The sequence below is a fragment of the Trichechus manatus genome, unplaced genomic scaffold (assembly GCF_000243295.1).
Source record: "Trichechus manatus latirostris isolate Lorelei unplaced genomic scaffold, TriManLat1.0 scaffold00041, whole genome shotgun sequence".
In the NCBI taxonomy this organism is placed as follows: domain Eukaryota; kingdom Metazoa; phylum Chordata; class Mammalia; order Sirenia; family Trichechidae; genus Trichechus; species Trichechus manatus.
The window spans coordinates 2,207,359-2,226,172 of NW_004443977.1; positions in this window are offsets into that span (position 1 = coordinate 2,207,359).

Genomic DNA, 18,814 nt, shown 5'->3' on the forward strand with positions numbered 1-18,814 from the left:
TCAAGTGCTGACTCTTGTTGAGCCAACTCTAGCAAGGGTGTGGAATCGTGATAGATATTGCATAAGGTGAGTTATGGGTGTGACAGGCTCAGAGAACTGTGCTCAGCACTGTTAAAACATTCCAGTTCTATAAATTATAGGATTTGTTCATGATCACTTTAGCTACATAAAACCATTCAAACATTTATTGAGAGTTAAGTGGGAGATGGATAAGTGGAGCTGCATAAAGAAACACATTATAGTTAGTAGTCAGACTATACTAATCTTGGTTAGATTCATTTAGCTGAGGGATTAAAATGTAAAGAATATTTCACACAAATTCATAATTTTTATAACTTCAACAGAAGCTTTCTGAAACTTTCTATTTTCATTCATATATAAGGTGCTTTCAAGTGTTAAAAAGTGAGGGTTCATGGATAAAAGGACATAGTCCCTATTCCAAAAGAGACAAGAAAATAAACAAGGGTAATAGGTATGATAAAGATGTGCTTTAGATACTATGAAAACACATGGTACAAGTATTCCTGGGGCTGGAGCTGAGGGCAGGGGAAGGTTAGAAAAGGCACCCTGACAGACAGAAGAAGGAGGTGGAGAAGATCATCCTAATTAGAGAAAGTATGTACACCATCAGGGAGGCCAAAGAAAGCAAATCACCTTTTGAGAACAGGAAATAATGCCAGAATGCTAGCATGAAGAGTTGGTGGACAGAGCTAGTGAGACATTTGGAAAGAAAGGAAGGTGGAGTCCTGATCTACAGAATTTCTTGTATGTCTTCCTCAGTGTTTTATCCATACGAATTTGCAGAGCCATTACAGAATTTTTGGCAAAGGAAATTTAAATTTTAAAAGACACTCTGGCAGTGGTAGAGAGGGACTGATTGGAAAGGACTGGATGGAAACAAGGAAGTCAGTTACATGTATGGAAAGATAATTGTTGGAATATTACGTTTGGTTTTGCTTTTGGCATTTTTTCTCTCCTCACTTCCACAAACGTTGTTGCTGTTGTTGTGTGCCATGGAGTGGATTCTGACTCATAGCGACCTTATATAACAGAGTAGAACTTCCCCATAGCATTTCCTAGGCTGAAATCTTAAAGGTCTTTTCTTCGCGGAACAGCTGGTAGGTTCGAACCACCAAACTTTCGGTTAGTAGCTGAGTGCATAACCACTGTGCCGCCGGCATTCCGCTCCACAAAGGTGACCAGACCCATTTTCACTTACTTACCTCAGGGGGAGAACTTTGTTTACTGAGTTAAAACCAGATGTTTTATCTACATCTGGCTTGTCTTTTTCTGAATTCAGAGTTCTCAAAGGGATTTTGTTAAATGTCTTTGAAATCATCAAGCTGGGAGCCAGAGTATTTTTAATAAGAACAAAAGGGGAAAGGAAACATTTCTCAGAAAATGTAAAAACATCAAACAAACAAACAAAAATAGAATTCAGGAAATGTGGCTTTTTCCCCTTCCCTGTATCCCATCTTCATCTCCTGACAGGGCTTCCTCCCAAATAAGCTACTTGCTGTCCAATTATTGTTTCAGGGGTTGATTTGGTGGAAACCCTAATTAATATATCGGATGTAGAAAGAGAGCGGTACCCCTAGATGGTACAAATGATTAACTCGTTCAGATGCTAATCAAAAGGTTGTAGGATTGAGTCTACCCAAAGGTGCCTTGGAAAAGAGGCCTGGTGATCTAATTCCAAAAAATCAACCATTGAAAACCTGAAGGAGCAAAGTTCTACTCTGACACACACACAAGGTCAGCATGAGATGGGGTCAACTCAACAGCAACTGGTAGGAAGAGAGAAAGTGGAGTAAAGAATGATGTCTAGAGTTTTGAAATGGTTAGTGGGACACATGATAGTGCCATTTAGTCATATGTAAAACAAGGAAGAGGGCGGAGCCAAGATGGCGGAGTAGTCAGTCGCTTCCAGTGGACCCTCTTACAACAAAGACCCAAGAAAACAAGTGAATCAATTATATATGACAATCTAGGAGCCCTGAACATCTAAGGCAAAGTGGAGGAACCGGACTGAGTGGTAGAGAGAGGGAGAGACAGTTCAGAAGCAGTGAGGAGTTTCCAGACCTGACCCATAGAGAGCCTGAGCCCTTCAGGCCTGAACAGCTCATGGGTGAGCAGTGAGACAGGAAAGCAGTGGTGCTCGGGAGGCGCGTTTTCTGCACCGGGAGAGACCTAGTGCCAGAGAGTCTACTTGGCCACCCAGAACCAGTGAGAAGCAGCCGTTGATCAGTGAAAGATAAGTACTTGCGTATGGCCTACTGCACGGATCAAAAACACCCGCCTTAGGGAAAAACCTCTCCCATTTACCTCCCCGCTCCTTGCTCTGCAATGGGTCCCGGACCAGCTTCAGCAATTGCCAAGTCCCCTGGGCCGAAAGTAGGATCCACCACATGCCCTGAGTCATTCTCCTGGTCTTGGAGAGTGAACAAATTAACACACAGGGGAAAAAATAAATTGTCAGCTCCCCTAAGCCAGGAACCCAGGGTAGGCACAGCTCATTTGCCTAGGCACAAGCATAAGGGATTCATGGACTTTGAGTGCCTTTCCACCTGCAGAGACTTGTGTGGGCCCATTTCAACAGTGTAGTCCTCCATTACTGCAGTACAACAGGGTATATACTTGAAATCTATCTTCAACTGTTTCACTGTGAAGTGGCAGGTTCTTGACATTTGACACTGCTCTGCCCATTAAGCAGGGTCTTCACCTACTCACATCAGGGGCCTGAGGACTGATGGCTCCACCCATGCCACCTACCAGCTGCGATAGGGGCCCAAGAATAAATGGTGCCCCCCAGTCCTTACAGCCAACAGCATTGGATGCTCAGTCTGGCTGTAAAACCCGCCCACCTACATGCTCTAGGGAACAGGGACACGCCTTCCTCCTGGACACTCGGGGGCGACCGTCAGCCCCCTGCCTTGCTCAGACTGTGTCCCCCTGCAGCAGCCAGATGCCTGTGCCTACAACAATCACCCTTGCTGTCTAGGACTAGGTGAGAGCCTACACCACACACTTGGTGGCAATCTACCTGGGCACCTAAGCTGAATCCATACAGGAGGAGTGGGTGGACTCCTGAGCTCACATACCTAGTAACAGATCTAACCACCTGGTGACAGGACATTACAGCTATAAAGGTGCCAATAATCAAACTACCTCATACGAGCAGTCCATCTGGGCATATCAAAAGAAAACAAGAAGTTAAGACACAGTAAGCAAACATAAAATAAATACATATAATAACTTATTGATGGCTTGGAGACAACAGTCAATATCAAACCACGTAAAGAAGCAATCCATGATGGCTTCAGCAAGCTCCCAAAATAAAGAATCTAGAAATTTTCCAGAGGAGGAAAACTTCTTGGAATTACTGGAGGCAAAATACAAAAGATTAATGTACAGACCACTTTAAAATATTACGAAGGAAAAAGCAGAACACACAATAGAGAAAATTATAAAGATTAGAGAAGAGCATAATGACAAATATAACACGCTGCAAGAATCCCTAGAGAGACACCAATCAGAAATCCAGAAGATTAACAATAAAATTTCACAATTAGACAACTCAATAGAAAGTCATAGGAGCAGAATTGAGGCAATGGGAGTCAGAATTAGTGAGACTGAAGATAGAGCACTTGACACCAACTTATTTGAGGAAAAATCAGATAAAAGGATTTAAAAAAATGAAGAAGCCCTAAGAATTATGTGGGACTCTATCAAGAGGAATAACCTACTAGTGACTGGAGAAACAGGACAGGAGGAGATAACAGAAAATACAGAGAGAATTGTTGAAGATTTGTTGGCAGAAAACTTCCCTGGTATTGCGAAAGATGACAAGGTATCTATCCAAGATGCTCATCGAACCCCACATAAGGTAGATCCCAAAAGAAAGTCACTAAGACGTATTCTAATCAAACTTGCCAAAACCAAAGATAAAGAGAGAATTTTAAGAGCGGATGGGGAAAAACGAAAAGTCATCCAGAAAGGAGAGTTAATAAGGATAAGCCCGGACTACTCAGCAGAAACCATGCAGGCAAGAAGGCAATGGGATGACATATATAAAGCTTTGAAGGAAAAAAACTGCCAGCCAAGAATTATATATCCATCAAAACTGTCCCTCAAATATGATGGCGAAATTAGGGCATTTTCAGAAAAACAGAAGTTTAGGGAATTTGCAAAAACCAAACCAAAATTACAAGAAATACTAAAAGGAGTCCTCTAGTGAGAAAATCAGTAACATCAGATAACAACCCAAGACTAGAACACAGGACAGAGCAACCAGATATCAACCCAGATAGGGAAGTCACAAAAAAAGCTAAAACACTGAAAATAGGGAAACAGATGTCAATATGTAAAAGATGACAACATTAAAACAAAAAAGAGGAACTTAAAAATTGTAGACATAGATTTTGCATATGGAAAGGAGGTCAAGGTGATATAAAGAAATAAAAGCCTAGTATAAACTTAGAAAAATAGGGGTAAATATTAAGGTAACCACAAAGGAAACTAACAATTCTAGAAGTCAAAATAAAAAACTAGAAAAATATAAAGACTCAGCAAACACAAAATCAACAACAATGAAAAAAATGAAAAGAAAATACATAAAGAAAAATGACTCAGCACAGAAAATTCAGTGGAACAAAGAAACTGTGAACAACACACAAAAAAAGACATCAAAATGACAGCGTTAAACTCATACCTATCAATAATTACGCTGAATGTAAATGGACTAAATGCACCAATAAAGAGACAGAGAGTGGCAGATTGGATTAAAAAACATGATCCTTCTGTATGCTGCCTACAAGAGACACACCTTAGACTTAAAGACACAAACAAACAAAAACTCAAAGGATGGGACAGAGTAGCAGGGGTGGGGATCTGGGGACCATGCTTTCAGGGGACAACTATGTCAATTGGCATAACAAAGCTTATTGGGAAAATGTTCTGCATCCTACTTCAGTAAGTGGCATCTGGGGTCTTAAAAGCTTGCAAGTGGCCATCTAAGATGCATTATTGGGTCCCAACGTCCTGGAGTAAAGGAGAATGAAGAACACCAAAGACACAAGGCAAATAGTAGCTCAAGAGACAGAAAGGGCCACATAAACCAGAGACTTCATCAGCCTGAGACCAGAAGAACTAGATGGTGCCCAGCTACCACCAATGACCGCCTTGACAAGGAACACAACAGAGAGTCCCTGATGGAGCAGGAGAAAGGTGGGGTGCAGAACTCAAATTCTAGTAAGAAGATCAGATTTAATGGTCTGACTGAGACCAGAGGAACTCCGGAAAGCAAGGCCTCTGGATTCTCTATCAGCCCAGAACTAAAACAATTTCCAAGGCCAACTCTTCAGACAGAGATTGGACTGGACTGTGGGACATAAGGGGATACTCATGAGGAGTGTGCCTCTTAGCTCCAGTAGATACAAGATACTAAACGGGCAGCTTCTGTCCGGAGGTGAGATGGGAACATACAGAGGGCTAGGAGCTGGTTGAGTGGACATGGGGAATCAAGGGTGGAAAGGAGGAGTGTGCTGTCACAGTATGGGGAGAGCAATTAGGGTCACATAACAATGTATGCATAAATTTTTGTATGGGAGACTAACTTGAAATGTAGACTTCATCTAAACTACAATTAAATAAATAAATAAATAAAACAAGGAAGAGGGACTAATAAGATAGTGAGAGAACAGCGAAGAAGAAAGATGATCAGCTAAATTTTTAATATGTTTAACTGCATACCTATGAAATCACCCAGTAGAAACAGCCAATTAGATGTAGAACATACATACCTGAACCTCAGGAGGATGACCAGAGTATTTGACATCTAGTTAGTTTTCGTCAGCATACTAATGTTAAACAATGTCATATGAGTGAATTCCATCAACCCCAAGAAGATACAGGGAGATAGAAGAGAGAAAAAAAAAAAAAAAGAAAACAGAGGAAAAACTATTTGGGAATAGTACTGAAGCACACATTTTCAGATATGGAGGTAGTTCCAGGTGACGACAGGTTTAGGATGTGGATATAGAAGTGAAATACTGAGGTTGAGATGCTGACATGAAAATAATAAGGCTGTGTGGTTTTAAGGGCAGACCACATGAAAAAGCTTCAGCTAGCATGAGGGACGATTTAGAAAGAGAAATTCTAGTCAGTGCTAGAATCTTCAGTGGATGAGTGACTCAGGTGTGACAACGATGGGCAAAGTTTGGGTTAGACAGCATGAATCCTGAAGGAAATAGTTTTGCATAAGAATAGAATAGGTACCTGTGTGACAGCAGTGTGAAGGAGCAAGAAGAATGAAGAGGGTTTTAGGGTTTGGAGACCCACTTTTCATTGCATCCACTAGGTATTATCCATGTAGATAAAGAACAATAAAAGTGAGGAATAAGGTCCATAATCCCTTTTCTGAATCCCTTGGTGTCAGATGTATTCTGGAAATCAGACTTCTTTGCAGTTTAACCCATTGCCTTCGAGTCAATTCTGACTCATAGCAACCTTATAGGACAGAGTAGAACTGCCCCATAAGGTTTCAAAAGAGCGGCAGGTGGATTCGAACTGCCAACCTTGTGATTAGTAGCCAAACTTTAATCACTGTGCCACCAAGGCTCTTTTTGAAGTGTAGGAAAATAATACTAGTCAAATATACTGTATATCGTGCACACCCTTAGCAAGGTTTGTAGCTAAATGTATGACTATTTACACCAATTAAGTAAAAGGGTAATTACAATAAATAACCTGTTATCATTTCAGCTGTTAAATGCCCTACTACTAGCTGAAAGTTTGGTGGTGTGAACTCACCCAAAGGCACCTCAGAATACAAGCCTGGCAATCTACTTCCGAAAGGTCACAGCCTTGAAAACTCTCCGGAACAGTTCTACTCTGCACACATGGGGTCGCCATGAGTCAGTACTGACTCGACAGCAACTAACAACAACAATATCTGTCGGGCCAAAATTAGTTAGCAATTGATTTCCCACAAACTTACCAAAAAAAGTCTAGTTTTCAGAGTTTTATGGTTTGGGAATGAAAGATTTTGGAATTGTTGCTAAGGGCTTGTGGACCTGAATATCTTAGGGTTAAGAGAACTTGCTGTGGCTGTCTCCACAGAAGGCCTATGTTATGTCTCAACATTAATTCATTAGCAGTGTTGACTTCTGATGTCTTACAGACTTCTTCTGTAGAGTGAGTATTATCCTCATCTGATAAGTGAGTGTAATAATAGAATATATCTTATTAAATTGTGAGCGTCAACTCTGTCAATCCATATAAACCACCTAGATCGAAGTCTGACACATACTATGTGCTTGGTAAATTATTACAAACTATTATCATATTAATAGCGGCAGCCCTGAGAAGCCATATTCCTGCTTCCTCTTTTATGTGATCCACCTTGGCTCTCCTGACTTTTCAAAGCCAGAAGTTTTCCCAAGAAAAAAACAACACATTACATATTCCTGTTCACAAAGTAGAAGACCAGTCCAGTAAGAGTCTCAAACTTGCATCCTCTATTAGAGGCCCACAGCCACCCATACTATGTCCCTGTCCTTCCATTCAAGTAGTTTATAACCTCTTCATACATTTTACCCAGTGAGGGCATCCCTCACCTAAGGGGGAAAGGCAAGAAGGGAATGGAAATTTGTTTCCTTGTTTATCATGAAGAATTATTATAACACATTTTTCTGATGTTTTCTTTCTTATCCTATAAATATTTAATAATCTGGATAGTTGACATCCTGGATTGGCTTCTTTAAACAGCCCTTGTTGCGTAGTGGAGCCCCGGTGGTGCAGTGGTTAAGAGCTATGGCTGCTAACCAAAAGGTCAGCAGTTTGAATCCACCAGTAGCCCTTTGGAAACCCCATAGGACAGTTTTACTCTGTCCCATAGGGTCACTATGAGTTGGAATCGACTTGGCGGAAATGGGTTTGGTTTTGGTTTTTTGGTAGTGTAGTGGTTAAGAGCTTGGCTGCTAACCAAAAGATCAGCAGTTCCAATACACCAGCCACTCGCTGGAAATCCTATAGGGCAGTTCTACTCTGTTCTATAGGGTTGCTAATGGGAACTGACTCACTGGCATTGGGCCTGAAAATAGCGTGAACGTGGAAAGAGCGGTTTCGGTGGAGAGGTAGAGGCTGAAGTGACTTGAGTGAGTTAATGAGTCGTAAAGAAGTGGAGACAGTTATCAGAGCTAAAAAACATTAAACACATATGGATCCTTTCTCCCTCATTTTATATAATCCACTCTAGGGAAAAGTGGCTTGGATATGGGGACTTAAAAATACCATGATGAGTTATTGGGATCTATGTTCTCAAAGTACAAAAGTCTCTATGGGGATGTAGAATCAGAATATTTTATTTGTCATCGTTCCAGGAAATCCATTATCTATGTCCAGAGTAGGCACAAAAAGATATTGACCTCTTGAGTGACTTGTTAATTCAACAACCAGTCCTTCGTAACCTCTTTATTAGGTCTTGAGTTAGGTGCTATACGGTCGATATGAGTTGGAGTCGACTTGACGGCAATAGGTAGGTGCTGAGAATTCAAAGATGAAAAAGATACACAGTCTTGGTCTTAAGTTTTTCACAGTACAAAGAGATAGAAATGTAAACCAATAATTTTAAAGGACGTTATATCCAATAATTCCAGAGGAAGGAGTGTTTGTTCCAAGCAGTGAATGAGATATGGAGGGGAGGAGGAGTCATGGGAAGGCTGATAATACAACTTTAGCTCATACTAAGGAGTTTATACTCTATTCTGTAGGCATGATGGGCACTGGGCCAATAAATGAGGCAAATACAGTACCTTGTGATCCCATCCTTTGTTTGAAACCTCTGTCATCCCTTAAATGTCATGGATTCCTATCTCTGGCTACATGATGTCATTGCTCATAATTGAGCATTATCACCTGTGCTCTCTCTCTCTTTCTCTCTGCCTCTCTCTCTCTCACACACACACACACACGCACACACGTCATGGCTGCATTATTATACATACTGCAAATATTCTCCAGAATGAGGCCTAAAAGTGTAGTTGAGCAGTTTTTTATCCCTCAGGATTTAGAAAACAATCACTCCAGCTCACCCCAGGTAAATGCTGTGGTCTGCCCTCCCTAAGCCAGGCACTGGTGGGCATATACTGGGAATCATGCGACGGCCTTCACTGACAGACCCAAGACTTCTTACATCCTTGAATTTAGAAAGACACTTGTCAGTGATAGTTCTGGCTAATTGTAAGAATGACCAACTTCTAAGGACCTGAGAGAGATCAGACACAGCCTGACATAGTGAGCAAGACTTTTAAAACATTTTTTTTGTAAATGAATTCTTGAGGAAATAAGATTTTTTTTTCACTGCATAGGCCTAGAAGTCAGAGAGATTTGGGTTAAAATCACAGCTTTGCCATTTACTTGTTGGGTGCCTTCATAAAAATTTATTTTACTACCTAAAGATTCAGTATTTTCAGAGACAAATTGAATATAGTAAGAACAACTTCATAGTACTGTGGTGAGCACTTAAATAAGCTAATGCGTGTATATAGCAACTGTTATGGTTATCTGTGGCTGTGTAATAAATAATACCCAAATTTAGTGGTGTGAAACATCCATTTTACTATGCTCATGGATTCTGTGGGTCAGGAATTTGAAAGAGTGCTTCTGCATTATGCCTGTATTCTCAGCTGGGCGGACTGGAAGACTGGGTGACTGGAGACCTGAAGGCATGAATCATCTGGAATTATCTTTTCTCACATATCTTATCGGTGATTCTAATTGTTGACAGAGACAACTGGGACTGCTGGACAAAAGTTGCATGTGAGCTTTCTCACAGCCTCTAACTGCTTACGTCTTGGCTCAGGGCTCCAAAGATGAGTATCCCTTTTCACAGTATCTATGGGGAGAACCAGGTGGACACAATGTTACCATTTATATGACCCAGCCCAGGAAGTCATATAGCTTCACTCTGCTATAGTCAAATCTACCCAAATTCAAGGGGAGGAACACAGGTTTTACTTCACAATGGAAGGAACATCAAGTCACATTGTCAGAAGAGCACATAAGATAGAAGACACTATTACAACGAGTTTAGAAAAATACAATCTATCACAATAACTAACACATGGTAACCCATTGCCATCGAGTCGATTCAAACTCACAAGGACCCTAGAAGACAGAGTAGAAGTGCCTCATCGGATTTCCAAGGCTGTAATCTTCACTGAAGCAGACTGCCTCATCTTTCTCCCTCAAAGTTGCTGGTGGGTTCAAATCTCTGACTTTTGGTTAACTGCCAACTTTTTGGTTAACCGCTGACCTTTGGGGGCCTTGGTGGCACAGTGGTTAAGAGCTTGGCTGCTACCCAAAAAGGTCGGCAGTTCGAATCCACCAGCCGCTCCTTGGAAACCCTATGGGGCAGTTCTACTCTGTCCTATAGGGTAGTATGAGTCAGAATCGACTTGATAGCAATGGGTCATGGGTGGCTGACCTTTTGGTTAGCAGCCAAGTGTTTAATCACTGCACCACCAGGGCTCCTTTAACACATGGTAACCAAAAAAACCAAACCCGTTGTCGTTGAGTCCATTCCAACTCATAGCGACCCTATAGGACACAGTAGAATTGCCCCGTAGGGTTTTCAAGGAGCAGCTGGTGGATTCCAACTGCCAACCTTTTGGTTAGCAACTGAGCTCTTAACCACTATGCCACCAGGGCTTTGACATGGTAGCTCCTAAGAAATATAGCTTTCTGCCCTTCCTATTTATCAAGACCATTTGGCCAAGTGTTTGACCAAGGCAATTTACTCTTTGTGTTCCTCAATTCAACTAATAAATAGTTATTTAATACTGCCTATGAAGATCATCATTATAAGAGATTATTTTTTTTTTTAATATGTAGGATGTTTCGGGCACTATTTGAAGCACTTTACCTGAATTACTCACTTCATCCTAATAACACACTTGTAAAATATACTTAATGACTCCATCTTAGAGAAGAGCAAACTGAAGTATAAAGAAATTAAATAACTTTCTTATGTAAACCGTAAGGCCAGGATCTAAATCCAAATAATGTGGCTCGAGAAACCACTGTTTTAACCACTCACTTTACTGTGTCTCATCTTCACCCACAACCAAACCAAAAATTCTTTGTACAATTTTATAATGTCTGAACAGTGGAAAATTACATCATACATATTAATAAACTGATTTTATTTAAAAATACTTTAAAACGTAGTTCTTCTGGAGATTCTTAGAGCCTGAGTAGCGTATTCATATGCTATTATTTTGGAAAAATAATTTTTGTCAATTGCCTTTAATATCTCCATAACAACTTTGCTAGAGTCTCTCTCAAAATAATGTTCCATAGTCTACATTGCTATTTTCATTTCTTCTGATGCCAATTTCATTTTTTAAAAAAATGATCGCTGTCTATATATGTTCTATATGTGTATGTGTATATATATATATTCAGTCACTATTTATCGTGTGCATTCTTTGCATCAGGCATTCAATAAAGATGGTAGATAAAATACCCTTGGTTCCTATCCATAGATACGGCCCCTTCCCTCAAGGATCTTAACAATTTATCAGAGAAGACACACAATTATAGAAACAATTACAATAAAATATGTAAAGAAAAAAAAAATGCTGTGATGTGAGAGTTCCTGGGCACCCAGGAATTCATTGCAGGAAACATGGTCTCCTTTAGGGCGGACCAGGAGGGTAGCCCAGTGGAAGTGAAATTTCAGCTTAATTATGAATAAGTGAAGGAAACTGATGAATAACAAATAGATCTTTTATGTACATTTTCATTTATATCTCTCCCAAATCCTAAAAGATATCAAATTTTTTAATTTATTTTTACTGATGAAGTAGTAAGAATGAAAAGAAAAAGTAACTCTTTCAGGGTAATCCTGGTGTAAAATAAGAACCCAGGGAATCAGCCCCCTTCCCCTCCAGCAGTGCTTCTCACAATGTGCTGGAGGATCACTCTGAGCTCATAGAAGTGCATGTCCATGAGCTGCACTCTGACCTATTGCATCAGAATCTTTGGAGGTGGCAGCTCAGCAACCTGTGTTTTCTCCACCCTCCGGGTGATCCTGATGCTTGCTGAAGTCTGAGAAACAGTATTCTACAGCACAACGAGGTAGAGTGGATAACAGCGGGTTGGAGAGGGCAACAATCCCCAAGGAGTTTAAAATCATATTTCGGGAGAAGACAAGTTTACAAAATCAAAATGAAAGCAGAGAAGTAGTCACGTGAATGATCTCACGACGGCATAAGAATTCAATAGAAGGAATTGGAGGTGCTGTTTGGATTATAAGCAATTTGATCAGGAAAGATCTACTGAAGAAGATAGCATTGAACTGGGCCTTGAAGGCTGAGGAAGACCCTGACAGCGAGTAGGAGGAGAATTTCCAGAAAGAATGAACAGCTCTAAGGAAGCATTACTTGGCAATAAGCAAGTAAATCGTCTTGAACCTGAGTGTGACTGTGGACAGTATACTTGTTAAAAATGCAGAATCCGAGGTGCCAACCCCAACCTCCTGAACGAGAATCTGCATTGTAATGAGACCCCGGGTGACGCACCTGCACAGTAGTGTGCGAGGAACGCTGGTATCATCCAGACTGACAGAGCTCAGTTGGGGCCGGTGTTTTTTTTAATCCGTCAATGAGCAGTGATCTAGAGGGTCTCCTAGATTTTATAAATGGGAAACTTAGGCCCAAGGGGGTCAAATAATTTGCTAAATATCACACAGGGACTAAGCAGGGATTTGAACCAAGACTTTATATTGCCTTTCTACATCACGGGCATGGGAACAACTTGGCAGTCTGCGTTACTAGTTCAAGTCAGAGTTACTGAGAAGGACGGAAACAGAAATGGAAAGGAGGGGGCAGATGAGACTTCAAGAAAGTAGGATTTAAGGAACTTATTAGGGAATTAATACTATGTAAGTCTTGAGTCACACCAATAGAAAAAATAAATAAATCAAAACTTGAGATTTAAGGGTTTTCCTAGAAAGGAGGTTCTCTACCCTAAATTACATAATTACCATTATTTGAAAGAGAACAATAAGTCGATGGGATAAGGTCATCTTGAGGTGACTCATGCTTCAAAGTTGTAGATCCAAGTCTGCATTAAATGACATCTATTTTTTCCTAAAAACCGAAGACGTTCAATGTTAGTGGCCACCAAGCTCTGAAGCCAATTGTTAGGATGGTGCAGAACCTGTTGTACATAAGTTCACCATGAGTTGGAGCCAACTCCATGGCGACGAACAACAACAAAAGCTCCAAAGAAATTTTGTATCTGGAAATATGAAGCAGAAAGTCGAACCATTAAAAAAACGAGAGGGGTGGCAATGTCCAGGCAGCTCAGATGCTCAAAGGCTCTGGCTGTGATGTACCCCTCAGTGACCATTGCCAATGGATCTTCTCTTCTTATACAATCCAGAGGAATATTTTGATGAACTCCTTTGTAAATACAAGTTTCTTAATAGCTATGGAAACCCATTTTTAAGAAGTGAATCAAAAAAAGAAGTGAATCCTAACTTCTTGCATTTTTAAACATAAATATAAATGTAAATGCTTTTTTAAGAGGTGAAATCTCATCGTGAATGTTTGTTTGCCCAATGAGACTATAGGGGCGTATGAAAGTAACAGAGGTCTTTTCTTGTGTCATTCCAGTGACAGAAGGCACAAAGTTTGAAAACCAGTATTAGACAGGATAGCAGGACATAGAAAAGCAAGCAGAAATTTTATTCAACATACAACTCGGGGCTGTGAACTTTGTGTAAGTTAGCAAACATGCTATTTTTAGCATGTTACATGCAGGTTAACAAATCTTATATTCCAAGTAAACAATGAGAAACATGGGCATTTCCAGTTAAGAGAATTAAATTTTTAGGAAATGACCTTTCTAGGCTAGTGAATGTAAAATATCAAGGTTGTTCAAGAAACAAACAGTTGGCACCTAGGGAAATTGGAATATTTAAAAATACGCCTTGAAGAGCTAAATGACCTTTACTTTTCCTCACTAAATATAAAACGCTCACCTGCGTCCAGATTACACATTTATCGAGAGAGTTTGCTTCGAAGTGTTCAAGCATTTAGACTTAGGGCATTTGACTTACCAAACTTATAACATTAAAATGAACGTGAGTTTGCCTGGGAAGATTTCTATCCTTACACTTGAGATAACGCCCCAGGAGAAAAGCACAAATGGAAATTCACTGAGATCTAATACACTTACGTAAAACACACAGTGACCACCAACTTCACAGGCAAAAGAACTTTGTAGTTGGAAGCAGTTTCTCCTTGTCTCTAATTTGGCCAGGGAACTGTTGTTGTTAGGTGCCCTGGAGTCAATTTCTACTCATAGCAACCACCCTATGTGACAGAGTTGAACTGCCCCTTAAGGTTTTCTGGGCTATAATGTTCATGGGAAGGAGTCCCGGTAGGGAAAATGTTAAGAACTTGGCTACGAAACAAAAAAGATTGGCTGTTCAAACCCACACAGAGGCTCTGTGGGAGAAAGACCAGGCAATTTGCTTCCGCAAAGAATACAAAAAAGAAAATCCTATGAAGCAGTTCTACTCTGTCACATGGGGTCACTATGAGTCAAAATTGATTCAATGACACTTAACAACAACAATCTGTACAGGAGCAGATCACCAGGTCTTTCTCCCACAGAGCCGCTGGGTGGTTAGCAGCCCAGTGCTTAACCATTGTACCACCATGGCTGCTTGCCAGAAAACTAGGTGGTTATATTAAATTTGAGAGCTACTGTAGTGTTTCTAAATTGTTAACATCATATGTTGATAATCAGATAACTAGAGGTGCTTCTCTGGGATTTCTTTCCTTGAGTCTCAGGCTGTTTTTTAGTCATTTTCTCTCCAGTGTCATAAACTTATTCCTCATTTCTATGCTAGAAATAGTGTGTACCAAATAGATAGAAAGGATATTAAAAAAAATTATAATAAAAATCTGCCCTTTACAAAAAAGGGCTGATAGAGTTTGAGCGTTTTTGTTGTTTTTAGGTGCTGTCAAGATCGTTCCAGCTAATAGTGACCTTATGTACAACAGAATAAAACACTGCCCAGTCCTGTGCCATCCTCACAATCATTGTTACGTTTGAGCCCATTGTTGAAGCCACTGTGTCAATCCATCTTCTTGAGAGTCTTCCTCTTTTTTGTTGACCCTCTAGCTTGCCAAGCATGATGTCCTTCTCCAGGGACTGGTCCCTCCTGATAACATGCTCAAAGTACATGAGATGAAGTGTTGCCATCCTTGCTTCTAAGGAGTATTCTACCTATACTTTCCCCAAGACAGATTTGTTTCTTCTTCTGCAGTCCATGATATATCCAGTATTCTTCACCAACACCACAATTCAAAGGCATCAATTCTTCAGTCTTCCTTATTCATTGTCCAGCTTTTGCATGCATATGAGGTGATTGAAAATACCATGGCTTGGGTCAGGTGCATCTTAGTCCTCCAAGTGACATATTTGCTTTTTAACATTTTAAAGAGGTTTTTTGCTACGGATATGCCCGATACAATATGAGCTTGAGTGCTTCCCCTATTTCCAGGGTCTTGTTTTCCATTGCAAGTAGAAATGCCTGTCTATATTCTCAACATCATTTGGAAGTTTCTCAGCTTAAGTTCTTCAATTTATGTATCTTTTATTGCATTCAAATCCTGTCTATCAATATGAGAAAATAAATATAATATAAAAATAGCAGTATATACTACGATGTTCAGCAGCATCTGAATTCTCCATCCACTAGATATAAGCAGCACCCTCCTACCCTCTGTTGTGACAACCAAAAATGTCTCCACACGTTATGTTACTAGTATTTTCTCTTCTTCACCTAAAAAAAACCGAGCTGAGCATCTTACTAAGCAGGAAAATGGCAGAGGCTCTGATTACTACTTTGCTATCTGTTCTTTAACAACAATGGCAGGACTGTTACTAATTTAGTGAGCATTCTAGTTACACACTCCAGATCAATATTAAAATATTTTCTGCAACGTCCCTTCTATGCTTTAAAGAAAGATGTCAATATTTATCATTGTATAATTCTTCAACCTATACGATCTTTGAATAAGCTCATAAAATTAGATAATTTGGAACAAAAATTTGTATTTGTCACCCAATAGTAAAGTTGATTCATCTGAGTTTTGGAGCCTTAAACACCTTCAGGATGATTGTTACTTGATCTGTCATTCACTGGGAGCTGGGTGCGGGGAGGGGATCTTAAGAAAACATGAGTAAGACAATCTTTTTTTGTAGGATGTTAGGCAATTGTTCTCCATGTTTCTGTCAGTTTGTCTTACTGTGGGGCTTGCGTGTTGCTGTGATGCTGGAAGCTACGCCACCAGTATTCAAATACTAGCAGGGTCACCCATGATGGACAGGTTTCAACTGAGCTTCCAGACTAAGATAGGCTAGGAAGAAGGACCTGGCTGTCTAGTTCTGAAAAAGTGGGGTAGTGAAACCCGTATGAATACCAGTGGAACATTGTCTGGAATAGTCCTGGAAGATGAGCCCCTCAGGTTGGAAGGCACTCAAAATATGACTAGGGAAGAGCTGCCTCCTCAAAGTAGAGTTGACCTTAATTACATGGATGGAGTCAAGATTTTGGGAACTTCATTTGCTGATGTGGCATGAATCAAAATAAGAATAAAGAGCTGCTACATCAATTAATAATCAGAATGCAGAATGTACAAACTATGAATCTAGGAAAACTGGAAATTGTAAAAAATGAAATGGAACATACAAACATCGATATCCTAGGCATTAGTGAGTTGAAATGGACTGGTATTGTCCATTTTGAATTGGACAATCATATGGTCTACTCTGCTGGGAATGACAGCTTGAAGAGGAATGGCATTGCATTCATCATCAAAAAAAAAAAAATTAAAGACCTATCCTGAAGTACAACGCTGTCAGTGATAGGATAATATCCATAAACCTACAAGGAAGAACAGTTAACATGGCTATTATTCAAATTTACGCACCGAACACTAAGGCCAAAGTTGAAGAAATCGAGGATTTTTATCAATTTCTGCAGTCTAAAATTGATTGAACATAAAATCAAGATGCATTGATAATTACTGTTGACTGGAATGCAAAAGTTGGAAACAAAAAAGAAGGAACAGCAGTCGGATAATATGAACTTGGTGATAGAAAGGATGCCGGAGATCGCATGATAGAATTTTGCTAGACCAATGACTTCCTCATCGCAAATACCTTTTTTCAACAACATAAATGGCAGCTACACACTTGGACCTCGTCAGATGGAATACTCAGGAATCAAATCAACTACATCTGTGGAAGGAGACAATGGCAAAGTTCAATATCATCAGTCAGAACAAGGCCAAGAGCAGACTATGGAACAGACTATCAATTGCTCATAGGCAAGTTCAAGTTGAAACTGAAGAAAACTAGAAGAAACATGTGAGAGACAAAGTACGATCTTGAGTATATCCCAAACTGAATTTAGAGACCACCTCAAGAATAGATTTGATGCATTGAACACTAATGACCGAAGACCAGTTGAGTTGTGGAATGACATCAAGGACATCATACATGAAGAAAGCAAGAGGTCATTAAAAAGACAGAAAAGACCAAAATGGACGTCACAAGAGACTCTGAAACTTGCTCTTGATGGTCAAGTGGCTAAAATGAAGTAAAAGAGCTGAACAGAAGATTTCAAAGTGTAGCTCGAGAAGACAAAGTATTATAATGACATGTGCAAAAACCTAAAATTAGAAAACCAAAAGGGAAGAACACTCTCGGCATTTCTCAAGCTGAAAGAACTGAAGAAAAAATTCAAGCCTTGAGTTGCAGTACTTAAGGATTCTATGGGAAAAATATTAAATGACCTAGGAAGCATCAAAGAAGATGGAAGGAATACACAGAGTCACTATATCAAAAAGAACTGGTTGATGCTCAACAATTTCGGGATGTAGCATAGGATCAGGAACCAATTATAAAGAAGGAAGAGGTCCAAGCTGCACTGAAGGCATTGACTAAAAACAAGGCTCCAGGAATTGACAGAATACCAACTGAAATGTTTCAACAAACTAATGCAGGGCTGGAAGTGCTTACTCATCTCAGAAATTTGGAACACATCTATCTGGCCAACCGACTGGAAGAGATCCATATTTATGCCTATTCCAAAGAAAAGTGGTCAAACCCAATGTGGAAATTATCAAACAATATCTTTAATATCACAGGCAAATAAAATTTTGCTGAAGCTCATTCAAAAGTGGCTGCAGCAGTACATCAACAGGGAAGTGCTAGAAATTCAGGCTGGATTCAGAAGAGGACATGGAACCAGGGATATCATTGCTGATGTCAGATGGGTCCTGGCTGAAAGCAGAGAATGCCAGAGAGATGTTTACCTGTGTTTTGTTGACTATGCAATGGCATTCGACTGTTTGCATCATAACAAATTATGGATAACATGGCGAAGAATGGGAATTCCAGAACACTTAATTGTGCTCATGAGGAACCTGTACATAGATCGATGCAGTTGTTTGAACAGGATAAGGGGTTACTGATTTAAAGCCAGGAAAGGTGTGCATCGGGGTTGTATCCTTTCACCATACCTATTGAATCTGTATGCTGAGCAAATAATCTGAGAAGCTGGACTGTATGAAGAAGAACGAGCCATCAGGATTAGAGGAAAAATCATTAACAACCTGCGTTACGCAAATGCACAACCTTTCTTGCTGAAAGTGAAGAGGACTTGAAGCACTTACTGATGAAGATCAAAGACTACAGCCTTCAGTATGGATTACACCTCAACATA